Genomic DNA, 18097 nt, shown 5'->3' with positions numbered 1-18097 from the left:
GCATAAACCTTTCAGCATTTATAATGTGACAAATTCAACTGTGATTTATTGCGATTCAAACGAAAGAAAACAAACTGGTCAGATCCACTCAATGTGATTTATCAAACACCTTCTACAGTTTTTTTCATGGCTTACTTCACACATCCTGCACCTTTCACATTGATTGCTCTCATACATTTTATTTTATTATAACATGTTGGATTACAAATTAGATGAAATGCCAAAATGATTGTTGTTAAATTCAAAGTGTCTCACTGTTGGGGGACAGGAAGCTGAAGCAGTTTCTGCGTTTTCCAGGTTTCACATCATCTCTTTCTGCAAAAACAATTAAACAATACCATACAATGAAAACACCTTTATTTGTCATCAAGGTAGTATATTTTACTGTGGTATATTGTTGTTTAGAAACCTGCTCACACTGCTCAAAAAAAGAAAAATCTCCATTGAACCTCTTCATGAAAACGAATGATTGGTAGGTCTATGCTGCCCTCTACTGGACTAAAGGGAAGTACATCACTTTATTTTCTGTGTGCTGATTTGATTTCAATGTGGCATGCGAAACTGGCTTAACAATGAAAAACTATGCAAGCGTATCCCATTCACCAAAGAATCTATTAAGTATAAGAAAAGATGTTCTAATTCATAATTATGTCATCTATTCTCATAATTACTAAGGTGTCTAATTTTATTTTCTTTGGTGAATGCAGTGCACTTTTATTAAAAACATTTAATTAAGTAGTAAAGACAAAAAGCCAAGTAAGATATCTGTGAAGGTTCTCAGTCTTTCAGGTCATAGTTATTTACATTACATTTACATTTATTCATTTAGCTGACAGGTTTATCTAAAGCAACTTACAAATGCTAATCATGTCAGAGGTCGCACACTCCTGGAGCAACTAGGCGTTGCTCAAGGTCACATTAAACTGGAAATAAAATATGTAAAAAGTATTGGTATCGGTATCAGCAATACCAGCCTGGGTATTGCTTGGTATTGGATCATATAGGAATTAAGTGGTATCGCACATCACTAACCTCCAGGACTCAGCGCTATGAAACAACTCATCTTTACAGTCTGTGTAACGTCACAGGAAACTCAACTGTGATAATATATTAGTTTTGTATTTGCAGTTTTCTGCTTCCAAATGGCCAAAAATAATGGTTATTATAATGAAGGATCTTATTAAATGGGAGCTACATGTTAAATGTGATGAATACGCTTGCTTGACTTTATATTAACTTGTCTAATAAATATTGGCCCTTTAGATTTGAGAGGTACAAGCAATCAAGTGGACTGCAGCACTTCCGGTCTGTACAGGACGCCCCAGCTCATGGAGAGGCACCCGGTGCGTCTCACACAGAAATACCTACGCTTTGTCACTCTTTCTCAAATCATTGGTATATGACGCCCTGAGATGAGAACGGGCTTGGATGACTAAGAACGTTTGCGGACGTGTTTCTTCCATATTTATATTGCATTGCATGTTTTCTTATTGTGTAAATAAACCTCTCAAAGCATTTTAATTTGTTAGTTTCTTGGTGCAAGCTATTTATTAGAACATTTTTAACAAATGCTCTTAAAAAGTGCTGGAGACATGTCCCCAGCGCCTCCTGTGTAAATGACATCTATGACCTAACCAAATTGCGTAACGTTTCACAACGTTTGCCACGTGCAGTTTCGCAATGTTAACCACTAGTTTTATTTTTAAAGTGTAACAAGACAATGCATATTTATTACTCCTAACTTGACTACTATAAACGACACACAATCTAAAATAGTTGCTTGCCTTATTTTTGTTCTTGAGATAAAAATGGGTCCAGAAACTGAATCGGGCAGGTAGTTGTTCAAGTGTGCAGTGTGACCATAGTTTAAATCATCATACAGTATTACATTCCTGTTGGTTTACCCATTGTCAGGGTTTGGATTCAGTTTCTGTCTGCTTCCTCTTCTTATGTTGAAATTGTCCGGTGTCTTGTTTTCTTGTGCTACCTCGCTTCCTGTCTGTGTTTCCCTCTGCCTTTCCTGCCGGTCTTTCCTGCCTCAACAATCTGCACCCCTCCTCACACTCACGACATATTTCAAATGATTCAAGCCTTAACACAACAAAGAAAACACAAAAGAGAGGTGCAGATTATTTTAACAGTAACCAGCCATCAACTAAAAGATGACACATGTGATTATACCAGGGGTGGAAAAAATCACAGGAGCTCAAGCTTTGTGAAGCTCATAGTGTTATTATTTTTTTATGTCGATTTAGCTCAGCTGTTACTGTGGTGGCTGTCATTTTTTGAGTTAAGTAAATATCCTTTTTTCAGTGTTTCCACACCATATCAACTTTTTAAACTGAAATATTCGTTTTGTATTTATTTCTGCTCCCAAATTGCCAAAAATCAATTATAATGAAGGATTGTTTTAAATGGGATCTACATTTTTACATCTCATCTTGATCTCACTACTTTTAAGACTAGTAGACGTCAGTCCGTCATTGACAGCAAAGGATTTGCAATCACGTATTAAATATGATGAATTAGCTTACTTGACTTTATATGAACTTGTCTAATAAATGTTGGCCCTTTATATTTGAGAGGCACAACCTGTCAAGAGGACTATGCTACACTATTTCTTGATGTGGATGTAAACAACCTGAAATTATAGCTTAATATAAGCACATTAAAAAAAAGCACTGTATAAACTCTGACTGAACTCACCACAGGAGACTCAACTGGAGACCAGCAAGAAATCTGAATAGCAGGAAAATAAAAATGAGGTTTCCTTCTCTGGATTAAAGAACATGGACATTAAACATGTTAAAGAAAATAGCTTTTTTCAGTGTCTGTGTGTGTGTGTATTAACTGGACTAAAGTGATGTACTTCCCTTTAGTCCAGTAGAGGGCAGCATAGACCTACCAATCATTCGTTTTCATGAAGCGGTTATAGGAATAAATATTTTGCTGTGATTAAATTGCAATAAACGGATCAAAAAGTTGCCGAAATAACTACATCATGATCCCGATTTGTTAAACGTGTAATTTCATGGTTTTTCAAGTCTTTCTGAACTAATCAACTTGAAATCTGAAATCACATAAAGTATTTACACCTCACATTAAACACAGAATGAGAAACCATCTGGATTTATCGTTTCAGATTAAAGTACAGCAAGTTTTCATGCGGACTGTTTGATACCTGTATTCTTCTGCTGAACACATATAGCACATTTTCCTCAAGTCACAGTTTTCTGTCACTATATAACATGAGTGAACCAAAATCTGTCTGAAAATCAGTTGGTGAAGTTTCTGAGATAAAAACAAGCTGTGAATCTGATAGGAACGTCTCGGGTTACGTATGTTGACGACACTATGGGGACGAGAATTCCCACAATTCCACGCCGAAAGCCTCCACCTGCCCCCCCAGCGTGCAGCAACCTGTAGGCACGACTAGGAGGAGAGCGCACGGGTGCCGGGTGCAGAAGGAAGGTCCAGACTGTAAAACCGGATGAAAGTGTGAGGAGTGGCCCAGCCAGCTGCCTCACTCAAATCCTGGAGCGAAACCCCTACGAGGAGGGCCTTAGAGGGCCCTGCTTTCCTCCACCGGGAGGACCTCAGAGCCTAAATACTCAATGAAGTCTCCCGTCCTCCGCCGTCACATGAGGTGGGGGATGAAACGCCTGCAGCACAGTAGACCCTGCCAACCTGGAATCTTAGGGACGGACAGGGGTGCAGGATGGCCCTGACCCTCCCCGGGGAAAACTCCAGGCATTGCGGAGACACCGAAAGTGCCTGGAGATCCCCCACCCTCCTCAGAGAGGTGATAGCGAGGAGAAAGGCCATCTTAAGGGTCAGGTGCTTGGCCTCAGCCGACTCCAGGGGTTCAAAGGTGGCCTCAGCCAGCGCTTCGAGAACCACCGCCTGGAACGAGTCACGGGCTCATCCTCCGGGCTCCACGGAGGAAGCGCACAACCAGTGGAAGCCTCCCCAGAGGCCCATCCCTCAGAGGGGCGTGGAACCACATTAACTGGGCAGGTAACTGGGTCCACCGCCCATTCTCTGCACCAGGTGGCAAACACATTCCACTTCAGGCTGTACATCCTTCTCGTGGACGGGGCTCTGGAGCTGAGCAGCGTCCAGGAAATGGGCCTCTATCTCTTGCTTCTCAACCTTGCTATCATCTTCCCACAAATTCCCTTTCTTCCACCTGAAATCCACCAGACCGCGAGCTCTATTGAGTTAAACACATGCTTGTCCGAGGGGACGCAATATAGCGAGAGAGAGGGAGGGAAAGAGGTGTGGGGCAGTTGCGTTACAGTATGAGAAACTGTAATGAAAATGACAAATAGTTGTAACACTTTTTCGGGAGAAATGTGACCTGTGAGAGGACAAAGAGGTTAGCAAGTAGGAGCTAACCAGAGCTAACCTCTGTGGCTCTGTTTACTTCTGCACGACCGCGTGCTGCTGTGTGTGACGTCGTGTTATTCGTCTGCGCATGCGTGTCAAGTTCAGGCCACGGACAGTTTACATTGGAGTCTGAAATGGGCCACATTTAAACAATAATGTAAACTGTCAAACAAAATAAATCGGATCTGGGAAAAAAATCGGAATTGACTGCAGTCTGAACGTAGCCAAAGAAACCAAGATTAAAAAAGGAAATAACGACATTAACCAGTCACATTTGTAACCATAAAATAACATTTAATTATTGTAAACCAAAAAGGGAAAAGAAAACAAAGAAACCAAGATATTAATCAAAAAACAAAACCATACATGATTCACATTTGTAAGCATCAGAGCTATCATTATAAACCACTTTATTAAACACCAAAAGAGATTTGCACATTTTCAAACTTATATTGTTCTATAATTTTACCACCATTATCTGGACCTATAAATGAACTTCATGGCCCTAAAAGCAGCGAAACACTTGGCCCGTATTTCAGCAGTACAGCGGTTACGAAAGCGTAAGAAAACACTGACAATGTACGGTGGCTCAGCCTGGCCACTGAAACAAACGTGGCAACCAACAGAAGACAGGTTGTCAATGTGATTTACAAGCCGATTAGACAGAGCTTCATTTCCTCACTGAGTGCACAAAGTATTCAGAAATATCTATCGGTTTCTGTTAGTTTGTTTTTACTTTAGCTAAATAATACACTCTCTAGACAATCTCTAGATCCTTTTTGAGACCTGTCTGAGACTTGTGTTAGTTGAATGATTTTTCTGTTGTCTACCACCACACTTGTGTTTTGTGTGAACTGGGTCTCCAGGCTGGTGAAACTGTTCATAAACGTATGTAAATACACTGCATATTTCGGGGGTAGAATGTGTGACACAGAAAAGTAAGTGAGGAAGCTGAACTACCAGTAAGTTTAGAAAACATATGATTACTTACGTTACTTGATTGCAGTTATTGTACTTTCCTATAAAACACGTTAGCATAACATAGCCCTGACTAATCCGAACCCCATTTAGAAAACAAGCATTTTTAAAAGTTGTTTGCTTGTCATCTTTCAAATAGACTTGAAAAACCATGAAATTATACTTTTAACAAATCGGTAATTTATTTCGGCAACATTTTGATCCGTTTATTGCAATTTAATCACAGCAAAATATTTATTTTGGGTTCATACCAGTGTAGTAAACTGGGTTATGTTTGATCACATTGTATGGCAACACGCCTGCGAGTAGTCCAGCGCTCACACTTATGGGCAGAAATTTTATGTTGTATGTGAATGCGCAATTCCGTGTTGTCACTGAGCTCCAAATAATGCGGGGTGATCTTCTCCTTCCACATCTTAAATACACAGCACTCTGAGTCACTCTGAGTTTAGAAGGTCACATAAATCTTTATATCTGAGAAAGTACTATGCTGAGAACTGTTACAATTAAATGTTGCTTCTTTAGAAAAAATGAATAACATCTGAAACTGTTCTGTTGAGACGTTTACGTGAAAGAAATCCTCATGAAATACAACACCTTGATGTGTCGTCTTGTTTCATAAGTTCCTGTAACAGGTCACTTATTTGGTTTTCATGTGTTTCCTGCAGATTTTTCTTTTCCTCCTCATTTTTCACATTCTTCATTTCTTCTTGGTGTGTTTTCAGTAAGCCGTTGATTTGTTTCAGATTTTCTTTCTTTTTGGTCACACATTTTACTAAGTCACAAATTTCACTTTTTCTGTTTTTTCTTTATTTGTTCTTCATTGTGAGCTGAAAGTGCCTTTAAGATGTCATATTGTTTATCTTTATCTTTCATTTCTTTCTCATGCTGTTGTACCTGAGCTGAAAAATCCATGTTGTGTTTCTCTCTGAACTCATTAAACTCTTCAGCTTTCTGTCTGACCTCCTCTTCGTGTGTCTTCTTCAGATTCTCCAGTTTCTCCTTTATATCTCGTTTCTCTTTTCCCTCTTGTTCTCTTCTGATTCTGTCCTCTTCATTTCTTTTGTTTTCATCATTTTCTCTTTCTTGTTCATATTCTTCTTGAAGCTTTCTAAGTCTTGTTTGTTCCTCTTGTCTTCTCTCTTCGTCTTCTTCATATCTTTGGTCCCACCATTCATTTTGTGTTTTCTCCCAGTTCTCTCGTTCTTTTCTCATCTCTTCTCTGCTCTCCTCCAGCTTTCTGTCAGTGGTTTCCTTTGATTCTGACTCTGATCTTATATTTTGCTCCAAAACTTCAACCTTTCGTTTCCACTCCTGTCGTTTAATTTCTTCCTATTGTTTTCTCTTCCTGTCTTCTTCTTCTCTCATTTCCTGTTCTTTCTTTCTCTCCTCACGTTCCTTCTTTATCTTCTCCTCCTTTCCTTTAAGTTGTTTTTCTCTCAGTTTTCTCTCCTTTTCAGTTTCTGCTCTCTGTTCTTCCATTCTTCTTTTCATCTCTTCCATTTCTTCCCCATGTTTTCTTTGAAGTTCCTCCCTCTCTCTCTTCCTCTCTTCTTCCTTCTCCTTCAGGATTCTCTCCATTTCTTTCTTTATAGTCTTTATAGAATCTGCCAATTTCTAACACCAACAGGAAGACATGTGGTCCTGGAGCCAGAAGACTGATGCATTTCACCATCTCCTCATGAACCTCTTCATGGGACAAACTATTGTCAAACAGACCAGGAGTGTCGACCACAACGACCGGACGACCGTCCACTTCACTCTGTGCTTTTAGACAAAGTTTGGTGACTGATGTTTGACCTGCTTCAGCTTTAAACTCTTTTCTTCCTAGAATGGTGTTTCCTGAAGAGCTCTTTCCACTTCCAGTCTTCCCTATCAGCACAATCCTGAGACTCTCTGGGCTCTGCTCCTCATCATCACCTGGGAAAGAAGAAGACCTGGAGTTAACTGTGATGTACAACACAGTTAAGGACACAGGAGAAAGGTGGGCACGCCTTTGTGTGTTCTGGATGGTCTCTAACTCTCCCTTGTCTTCATCAGTGAGGGGACCCACAGGTAGGACCAGGATGAAGACATGGACGCCCTCAGGATCACAGAGGCCTTGGGTGGACAACATGTTTTTTTAGGTGGTACCCCCTTGAATGAGTTCAAGTAATTTCCAAGTAATATTATCCATATTCATATTTATTTTATAAACAAAGTGTAGATTCACTACACACACTACGGTTTTCTTGTTAAATGTGTCACATGTTCCAAGTTGTATCAATTCAGGAAAATTATTATTATTATTATTATATTATTATTATTATTTTCTAATTCTGAGAAAGGAGATGGAACGCCACAGGGCTGTCTGTCCAGTTAAGGCCATAATTCACTGGTCTAGCTGTGATAGCTCTGGGCTAGCCTTCCCCCCTCAAATGGTCAACATCTGTCTTCCATGTTTGACAAAAAAAGAAATTATCCTCAAATTTAAGATGTAAGCCTTTTTTTTGTTTTATATGTAATCATATATAAAACATGTTGGCTATAAGCTGAAGTAAAAACAAGGAAAGTCTTCCTGAAAAAGTGAAGTCAAGTATGAAAGTTAGCTTCTTTACACTGGCTACCGTGATAGGCAGCAAAAAATAAAACAGATAAAAACAAGAAAAACTCTAAATAAAATATGATATTTGAACTAATCTATAAACATATTTTAAATAGTGTGAAATTAATTTAGACCTCAAACTATTTTTCAGCATTTTTATTTCTGCCCAATATTTCTTTGATGTGGAGTTCAACTCGTACGCTACGTTCACAATGCTCGCCTTAATGTTGAATTCCCAGATCTGATTTTTTTGTTTGCCAGATCACATATTGCTTAAACGTGGCCCATATCAGACCCCAATGTGAACTGTCCCCGGCCTGAAAGTGACAAGCATGCCAACAAACATAGCGCAAACTAGGTCTGTACGCCATCTATACAAGACGCCCCAGGCAAATTCACTAAAGGCAATTTCAGATCCTGCAATACACACGGAAAGAATGTCCGCAAAATATTGCAGCATAATCCCACAACCGTGTGTGCTTTGAAATAGCAATCTGGTTTTCAGGGTTACCTGCAAAGTCAGTGGCAGCCCCATCACTCTGACATCTCTCCGTGTGTTGTTGCATGTGTGTATTTCAGATCTGTGTGTATGCTAATACAAAATAATAACACCAGAGTGAGATAAAGTATGTCTTCTTAGAAGCACAAAAAGCAAGAACTGATTATCAAATCAACAAAATCTAAACATGTCTGCAAATCAGGCAGACAAAAGCTCTGATTCTGAAATGCTCCCTGTGGGATATGCAGCCTGAAGACGACAGAATGAAACAGAGAGAGTCAGAAAGAGCTGTGAAGAGGTTAGTAGAAGCAAAATGTTACAAATAAACAACAAGTCAATTCTGAGACACTTGTAGCAAACGTTGTCAGTGGACTTCCGTGATTTGACAACAGTGTTGAAACGTAATGCCTGTTTCGGCATGCCGGCTGTGTTTTTTCACACAGACATCGTTCAGCCTCTGCTACTGGCAACATTACCGACTCAGAGGCGGATCAAATCCTTTCCAGCTCTGTACCTTTCATATAGCGCTGTAAGCCAACACATTGGTTTTGGTCATGTGCCTGTGCTAAATTATGTATTTGCTTTCTGTGGATTTAGTACTTTTTTTTCACCAGTCTATTCATCAGGATTATTGCCTTTTGTTTCTCTGTCGACTTTTGAAATCAATTCCTATACTTTATTTGGAAAGTCTTGTTGTAATTTCCTGGACTTTACCTGCCATCCCCTATTAGTTTTGGACCCTTTGTATTTTGTTAAATAAAAAAGTGACCTGATCCCCACCTCAAGTTCTTTGCTTGGGTCCAAAACCTGTCTTTCCTGCATCAGCACTCTGCACCCCTCCCGACACCTATGACATATTTCAGATGATACAAGCATTAACACAACTGAACAAACACAAAAGAGAGGTGCAGTTCAGTTTACAGTAACAGGAACCATCAACTGAAAGATGACACATGTGATTATATGGGGGGTGGAAAGAATAACAGGATATCAAGCTTTGTGAAGCTCATACGGTTATTATTTTCTGATGCCGATTTAGCTGGCTATAATTTGTAGTGTTGTAGAGTATGAAGGATCTAAATAAATTAAACATGTTGAATTAACGTAAAATCCCCTTAAAAAATTTTGCTAAAAGTCAGCACATAAAACACAAAAACACATTTTCTGATAAAACTGTAACATCTGGACTTACCAGATGTTGCAGTTGTCAAAGTGTCTCTGGTCAAAAAAACACAGGAAACTTAACTGGAGAGTAGCAAGAAATCTAAATAAAAGGCAAAATAAGTAAAAATAAACTTACATTAAGGAGCAACGTTTCCAATTATTTAAGTAACAAAATGTATTCAGTAACCAAACGTCTGATTGTTTGTGTGTGTGTGTGTGTGTGTGTGTGTGTGTGTGTGTGTGTGTGTGTGTGTGTGTGTGGATTAACTGGACTGACTTTTTCTCTTTTCTAAAATGGATGATTTAACTTTGACTTTATTTAATTAGATTTGTATATGTCCATGTTTCTGGTTCTGTTTAACCAGTAAACTCCTAATCCTGTTTTATCCTCTTTACACTGGCTCCCAGTATGTTTTAGAAGAGATTACTTTTGAGGCTCTTCATGGCCTCTTTGCCTGCTGTGTCTCTTATCCCTTAATACCGTACGAGCTGGCACATTTTTTGAGATCCTCAGGCAAAAGTCTGTTGACTGTTCCACAGGCTGAAACTAAAAAGGACGAGTGTTTGTTGACCAAGGAAATCAGGACGGCTGAATCAGAGGTCTTTTTAAAGCCCCTTCTTTTATTTTTCTGAAAGCCTTTCCTTATTATACTAAATTAGAATTTTTAATTCCTTATAATCTGTTGTTTTTTAAAACCTGATGGTTTTATGATGTTTCTGTTTCAGTTTTCTGTCTTAGTGATAAACTTTGTGCTATGGATTGAGAAAAGTGATCTAGAAAGATTATTATTATTATTATTTAAATGTTGATGATCTGAGTTAAAACAGTAAAACATTTTTCAGACTCTCAGTATTGAAAATACTCAGATTAAACACAGAATGAGAAACCATGTGGACTTATCGTTTCACATCAAAGAAAAGCAAATCATCAGTTTGATACCTATACTGTATATTTTTGAAACTGACTGTCAGAGCGTATTCTGTCTGTATGTATGTAATGTGAGTGAACCGAAATCTGTTTTGGCGAAGTTTCTTTGATAATAACAAGCTGTAACTCATATATAAACAGCCAGCACTCACCTGAGGATGGCCGATGATCAATGTTTAAGCCTTGTGCTTTAAAATGATCAATTCTGCTTCTGCACATTACCGACAGACTGCATTTACTGTATTTTTCTTTGTATGAAGTTTAAGTTGAGTTCACTCACCTGCTGAAAGTCTTGCTGTCTTCACACCAAGAGGATTACAGTCAAAGTAAAGAAGGTTCAAGAAAAAAAGCAAGACGTCAGAACAGGATCACATGATCAGATGTTTCTCAATATTTTAGGAAGGAGAAAAGAAATGTGTTTTTACATTTGATTGACTCTCAAAGGGTTAACTGTATTTAATATATTGTAGATGTAACCTCATTACTGGAGTGTTACAAATAATCCAAATTAAATTTCTTAGGTGTAAAAAAAGATTTTTAGTTAAATACCTACCTGTTCTTCCTCATACCTAAAATGATGACAGAAAATCTGAAGAACTCAGACACATTTCCATCAAACCTTGACATACTGGGCCGAGGAAGATTCATATCAAAATCTTGTCTTGTTAAAGTGTTGGAGCATCAAGTCTGTGTGCAGGAGGTGCCTCTTTTTCATACAAATAAAAATCTAAAATATCATTGAAAAAACTACAAATGGTAGTTTTCTTTCAGCCCCTGTAGTTGCACAGAGACATCCAGCAAACTAAAGACAACACAGTAAAAAAACGTTTTTTTACCTAATTATTATTGTTCCAGAGATGAAAGTTGCTCCAAACACTGAAGCAGGAAGGTGCATGTGTGTATATTTTACAATATTGCATTGCTGTTGGTCTGCCTATGACATATTTCAAATAATATAAGCATTAACACAACGAGGGAAACACACAAGAGGTGCAGATTATTTTAATAGGAAACAGCCAACAACTGAAAGATTACACATTGAAATGTGATATTGTATTATGGAAGGAAGGATCTTAATCTTATTAAACAGGAGCTGCATTTTTACTTCTCACCATATCTTACCACTGCTTTGAAGGCACGTAGACTTCAGCCCATCACTGACTGCAAAGAATTTGCAGCCAAATATTGAACAAATTCAAGTAGCTTACTTGACTTTATATGAAGATGTCTAATGAATGTTGATCCTGTACAACTGAGAGGGACAAGCTATCAAGACGTCTACAATTCCTACAGTATTCCCTCATGTTGATGTAACAACCTAAAAATAAAGCTGAAAGTCAACAGTTAGCACATGAAACAAAATGTGATTATTTTCACTTTCAAGTTAGACTTTATACTATAAAGTATGTGCAAAGTGTCCCTGTTATATAAGACATGAAGGCTATGAGCTGTATGGTGTTAAACCTTAAGGAATTTGTTCATTTAATAGTTAATTAGCGTTATATAACTCATATTTTGGGTTCTGTTTAACCAGTGAAGTCTGAACTTTTTAAAACGTCTGTGTCTACAGCATTCATTAGTTTTTCAACAGCACCTTATGTGCATTTTAATTTATGTGCTTAGAGCTGCATATTCATCTTTCCCTAAAGGACATTTAAATTACATTTCATTTCCTGAAAATGGCTGCAAGCTAGCTACAGACAAGTGCATGTGTTATAGTGAGAGAAAGTGTTTCAGTTGAGCCAAGCGAAATGACCAAAAATGTTATCATGTGTCTCTGATCCTTTAGTACTGTACGTGCTAGCACATACTGAGATCCTCACGCAAAAGTCTGTTGTCTGTTCCACAGGATGAAAACTAAAGCTGTTCTTTTTTAAAACCTGATGGTTTTATGATTTTTCTGTTTTCAGTTTTCTATCAGTGAAAAACTTTGTAATATGGATTTTGAAAAGTGATCTAGAAAGATAATTATAATTATTTGAATGTTAATGATCTGAGATAAAACAATAAAGTATTTTTCAAAAATGTTATCATGGAAAGATGGTTAATTGTGGTTTTAAACTTTTCTTCATGGTCAGAACAAACACTTGATGCCAAACAGTGGATCACTTAACAAATCTGAGGTAGAACATTCAAAACAAAGAAAAAGTAAGTGCTGATTCATTCATGATTCAAATGAATTAACTCAAAAATTTATTGAACATTTATTAATCATTTGTTATATTGTTATTGGGGGAAATTATGTATAAATAATTATCATTATTGTTTTTTAGCCCTGCAGTTAATTTTTTAACCATTATTTTTCTGATAGGAAAAAGGAAAGTGACAAAATAAGCTTATTATTTGTGTGATTTGTATTTGTATTTTTCATTTGTTGAGATTCTGTAATTCTTTTCTGGGCCTTTTTTTGTGAAGGTGCTGAGAGCATGTACGTGAGGGAAACTGAATGTTTTGTTTCTCCACAATTAAATAAAAATAGCTGTTGCTGCTGTGATCACACCTGAGACAAGTGTCAAAGAAGCTTTCTACATAAGACAACTCAGAGTCAGACCCATTACATAGATCACGCACACCCTTCCCATCATGTAGGCAAAATGTGAAAGTCACTTTAAATGATAATTATCTAACCATGCCATCTCTGTAAGACAAGATAGCTGGTGCAGCTCCATCTTTGCCTTATCTTACAATTCAAGCAAATGGACTCCAAAGTGGGCATATCATGATAATGTCTCAGTTTATCAAGCCATTGCAAATTGATTCCAAAAGACTAACTGGAACAAAAGGCTTATTGTTGAACCTTTTCCGTCTGATCTACTTGCCTGCCATTCACCGGTCTTGTGCAGAGTCTGCATGTCTGTCGACTCGCCAATAATAGTACCTTGTAGAGCTTCCGTGAGTCCAGAACAGTGTCTGGTCACCTTCTCAGTGGAGAGAGGACTTTTCAGTGGTTCATTTAGTGTTGAAAATTGCTCCCTCAGTTACTTACCCTGTTTATTGTTGCCTTACCTTGTTGGCACGCTCTCTCCTTTTGAGAGAGTAGTTTTGAGTTGGTTTTCCTTTGTCAGTATTGAATAAATACACTTTAGTTTGCACATAACCCTGACTTCCTGTCCTCTTTTGCCCCATTTTTTATTTCAAATATTGTTGCTCCTCCTCCCCCTGGACTTTTCCCCTGGACTTTTCATCCGGAGGAACGTAACAGGTATATATTCACATACTTTTAAAAAGGTATAATAAAAGCTTCTATCGTTTTACATTTTTATTTACAGAGTTATGTGTTGATATTGTATCATAATAGGCTGTAGCCTATATTAAATTATCGTGAGAAAACCGGTAGTTCTATGTAAAATCAGAGAGAATGAAAAACACACCCACAAAGCACAATCTCCTACCCAGGAACAGTGGCCCTAACAATCACAAGGAAAATAATAATGATTCAATAGTAAAACATTGGTGATTTAGCCCACTAACAGGCAAACTGAGCAAAAAAACAAAAGGGTTAATGGCTACAGGCTTAAATGCTACCTGTAAGACAGGGTACCAGCATTTAAGTCAAATTCCACAACCATTGAATTATGTTAATTGTTTTTACAGCAATTATTTTCATATTGCATTAACTATTTTGCATTTACGTTGGTAAATTGGTGACATTTAAAGGTCATATGGAGAGATCCACTCGGCCCTACAGCTCTTATTACAATGTTAATATGTTAACTGTTAGGTGTTTAAAATGTACAGTGTATCTGGTAAGAAGCTAAGCTTAGCTCTCCATAAAGGTGCTAGCTAATGCTAGATAGAATTAACACATCTTTTGTGCATTTCTTTGCTGTGCTTAGTGCTACCATGATCATCATTGCATGGTATAGGACTTTTCATTACCTGAAAATGGCTGCAAGCTAGCTTAAGGCAAGCATTATAGTGAGAGAAAGTGCACATAGTCTTTCAGCTGAGTCACAAGTACAGAGGAATGTCTTTTTTCCTCTGCAGCATGTGCCAAAATAGAGGTGGTGTTTCGAAATACAGATTACATACATAGATACCCTTATCACTGTCTTGCTCAGCCAGTTTTGCAAGTAGGATTAGGTGCTAACATACTTCACCTCTTGAACCAGATGAACAGCTGCAGTAGCACTTGGCAGGCCACACATCATACACAGTATCTTCCTCAGACTCAGATGGGACTTTATATTATGAACTTAAATTAACTTAAATTTTACTCATTAAGTGCCACTTCAGTTATCTCATTGCACTTTAATATTGAGCAGGAATAGACCATACTCTGAGAAAGCAAAGGGAGGCAGCCAACACAATATCCACACAGAAATACAAAAACAATTAAGGTGGTAGTGGTACAGAGAGAAAATGAATAATAGTACTAATTATGATAGCAATATTTAATGACTAACAATTGGACTAATAATAATAATTGTAGCAACTGATCAAGTAGGAATATGGGGCCAGTAGGAAGCCTGCAACCACAGATCCAGATCCCACAGTGCCAGAGCCAGAAACACATGCAGAAATTGTCAGAAGGAGAAAGGAGAGGGAAAGCACAAAACTATGGGAGAGAGGATGCATACAAATGGAGAGGGAGAGGAGGAGAGAAGAGCTCAGTGCATCATGGGTCCCCCGGCAGTCTAGGAATATAGCTATTATTCTATATATATAGATATTTGCTGAATTTCATAAAAAAGGTGTGTATAGGATTAGAATAGTTTACTCCACCTTTAATGCATTGTTTTGGCTAAAATATTATACTCACTCATTCATAAACTATGACTTGCAACCAGAGATCCAGACTCCACAGCTCCAGAGCCAGAAACACCTGCAGAAAGGGAAGAAGTCGAGTTAGTAACATGCAATAATGGGATGAGGTTGCATACAGAGGGAGAGAAAGAAGAGGAGAGAGGAGCTCAGTGCATCATGGGAAATCCCCCGGCAGTCTAGGCCTATAGCAGCATAACTAAGGGATGGTTCAGGACTCACCTGAGCCAGCCCTAACTATAAGCTTTATCAAAGAGGAAAGTCTTAAGCCTACTCTTAAATGTGGAGATGGTGTCTGCCTCCTGAACCCAAACTGGAACCTGGTTCCACAGGAGAGGAGCTTGATAGCTGAACGCTCTGGCTCCTAGTCTACTTTTGGAGACTCTAGGAACCACAGGTGCATTCTGGGAGCGCAGTGCTCTGGTGGGGCAGTAAAGTACTATGACAAAGTGACATAGTAGGATATGGTGATCTCACACTCATGGTGCCACATGAAGTTTCACATGTCCTACAAGACATCACATCTGCCGGAGAGCTCTGTCCGGTATCAGTCCACACAGCCACGTCTCTGTGAAGCACAGAATGGAAGATGAATAAAAATCTCTGTTTTTCCCCACTAGTAGGTGAAGTTCGTCCAGTTTGTTGCACAGTAAGCACACGTTGGAGAGAAATATTGCCGGTAGCGGTGTGCAGGGTCCCTGCCAGCGAAGACGCCTGAGCGACCCGGCTCTTTTCCCTCTCCTGCGGCGCTTCACCGCACCGAACAACAGCAAGAGAGCCCTTCCCCAAAATGTCCATTAATTCCACTGATGACGCAAGAAAAGTGGGAACTTAATCCGCTGGAGTTGTACCCCTGATGTTCATGAGCTTTTCTCTGGTGAAAGAGCTCCAGGAATAGCAGCCAAACACTGAGTTAACGTACAAATTTATGCAGCTTAAATGAAGTAGCACAATTAACATAAACTTAAAAAGTTTGTTAATTGTCCTGCTTAATTTAAGGACTGCACAATCAGAATAAACAAGTTATTCTAACTCACCATCTTGATTGCTTAAACATATTTCTTGAAATGATGCCTCTTTTTCTTGAAACTCTAAACACAAATCCACAACTTCTCACACAATTCCCCAAACATCCTATTTTCAGGTCAAATGAAGCTCTCCACTCAAAACCATTCAATCTTGCTGAAAAACCAGACTTTGCCTTCAGACAAAACATAACACACACACTACAACACATTCTTACACACTGGTGAGATAATTTAAAACAATGCTACAAAAGCTGGTACTACGAAAACAAATGTAAATTATTTCTTACTGTACTGCACAGTACAACACACCAAACAAAAAATGATACTGCCCCGGCATCCTGTCTTTGATCTGGGACAGGCCAGAGTCTCTTGTTCTCCTACTGCTCCTCCTCTCTCCTCTCTCTCCTCCTCTGCCTTACTCCTGCTCTGCCTCCTCATATTCCTCCAATACCATTTCCTCCTCCAACTTCTACTTTTTCTCTTCCTTCACCTCTTACTCCTCTCCATGCTGCATTTCCTCCTCCTCTGATTCTTCCTCTTCCTCCTCCTCCTCCTCCTCCTCCTCCTCCTCCTCCTCTCTGGTGTCCCTTTTTGAATGTCAGTGCTTTCTCAATGACCACATTGTAGGCAATAAGAAATGAAGGGATTTGTGTTTAGAGTTTAGAGAAATGGGTGTGCTTTTTGAAAAATTGAAACAATTTACTTATGTTTTGAAATTTTGATTCAAATGCCTGGTTATAGAGAAAAACTGTAATTTTTCTGAGGCAGTGACTTTGCCTCCTTTTTTAAGTAAAGCCAACTTATTTTCTTTTACCAGCTGACATTATTTGTAAATCAATAACTTTTAATTTTAGTCAAGAGAAACGTTTTAAGGTTTGTGAGAAGCCTTTTTTTCAAAATATTATTACAGCAGATTAGTCAAATATTGAAAGGCATTCTACCTCCATGACCATGATCTAATTAACTGAATAAATACACTTTCAGACAACACCTGATTGGTTGTTATTTTAAAAACAGGTTTTTTCCTGCTTGCCTCTTGTGACAGATGCCTTCTCTAGCTAATCAGGACGCGATCTTATACAATCTGCTCTTGCCAATCAGAGTGCCAGCCCAGAGAACTTTACCTTTTTATAGACAACACCACGAACAAAATCAATTCAGTTTGGCTCCTGATGCTGCATTCACCAAGCACATCTGGGGAAGGGACACCTGCAAGACTTCACATACAGACACACCTGACACCTGCACAGGTGAGCCAGCTGTGCCATTCTGACAGTTTTTTTGTTGTTTTCTCCTAACTATTTCCTAAAGCAAAATTCTACAGTTGAGTTTTGACACAGAACACAGATTTACTGATCAGACTCATCACTTCAGGTGTGTGACGGGCAGGTGATGACAGGATGAGTAAGCTGTTTTGGCTTTAGAAATGCAAAAAAGATTCTTTCAGCCCTTTGAAATTAAGAGAGAGGTTCCAACTGGATGCACAAAACAGCATAATATCCTGTAAAGTTGTTAGAGTTAGTTTTTTGTTTTAATGCAAAGTTTGAACATTCTGTAAGAAGCTAGTATTTGTCTTGCTCTAATAAGATGTTGTTTAATAAGCTGTTAGCACGCAGTTCTTTCTAATGGGGTTATCATCAGCGTGTCTGAGAAAACAGACAAAATCACTGCAAGTTTGAAAATGTTAACTCAAACATTTTCCATCAGCTTAACATGCAGTTTAAAATGATAATAAAATTAAATATACTTTTCAAGTAACAAAC

Source organism: Micropterus salmoides, unplaced genomic scaffold (genome assembly GCF_014851395.1).
Source record: "Micropterus salmoides isolate LMB-PRFRI ecotype aquatic unplaced genomic scaffold, ASM1485139v1 Ms_hic_scaffold_7, whole genome shotgun sequence".
NCBI lineage: Eukaryota > Metazoa > Chordata > Actinopteri > Centrarchiformes > Centrarchidae > Micropterus > Micropterus salmoides.
This window is presented reverse-complemented; position numbering follows the sequence as displayed.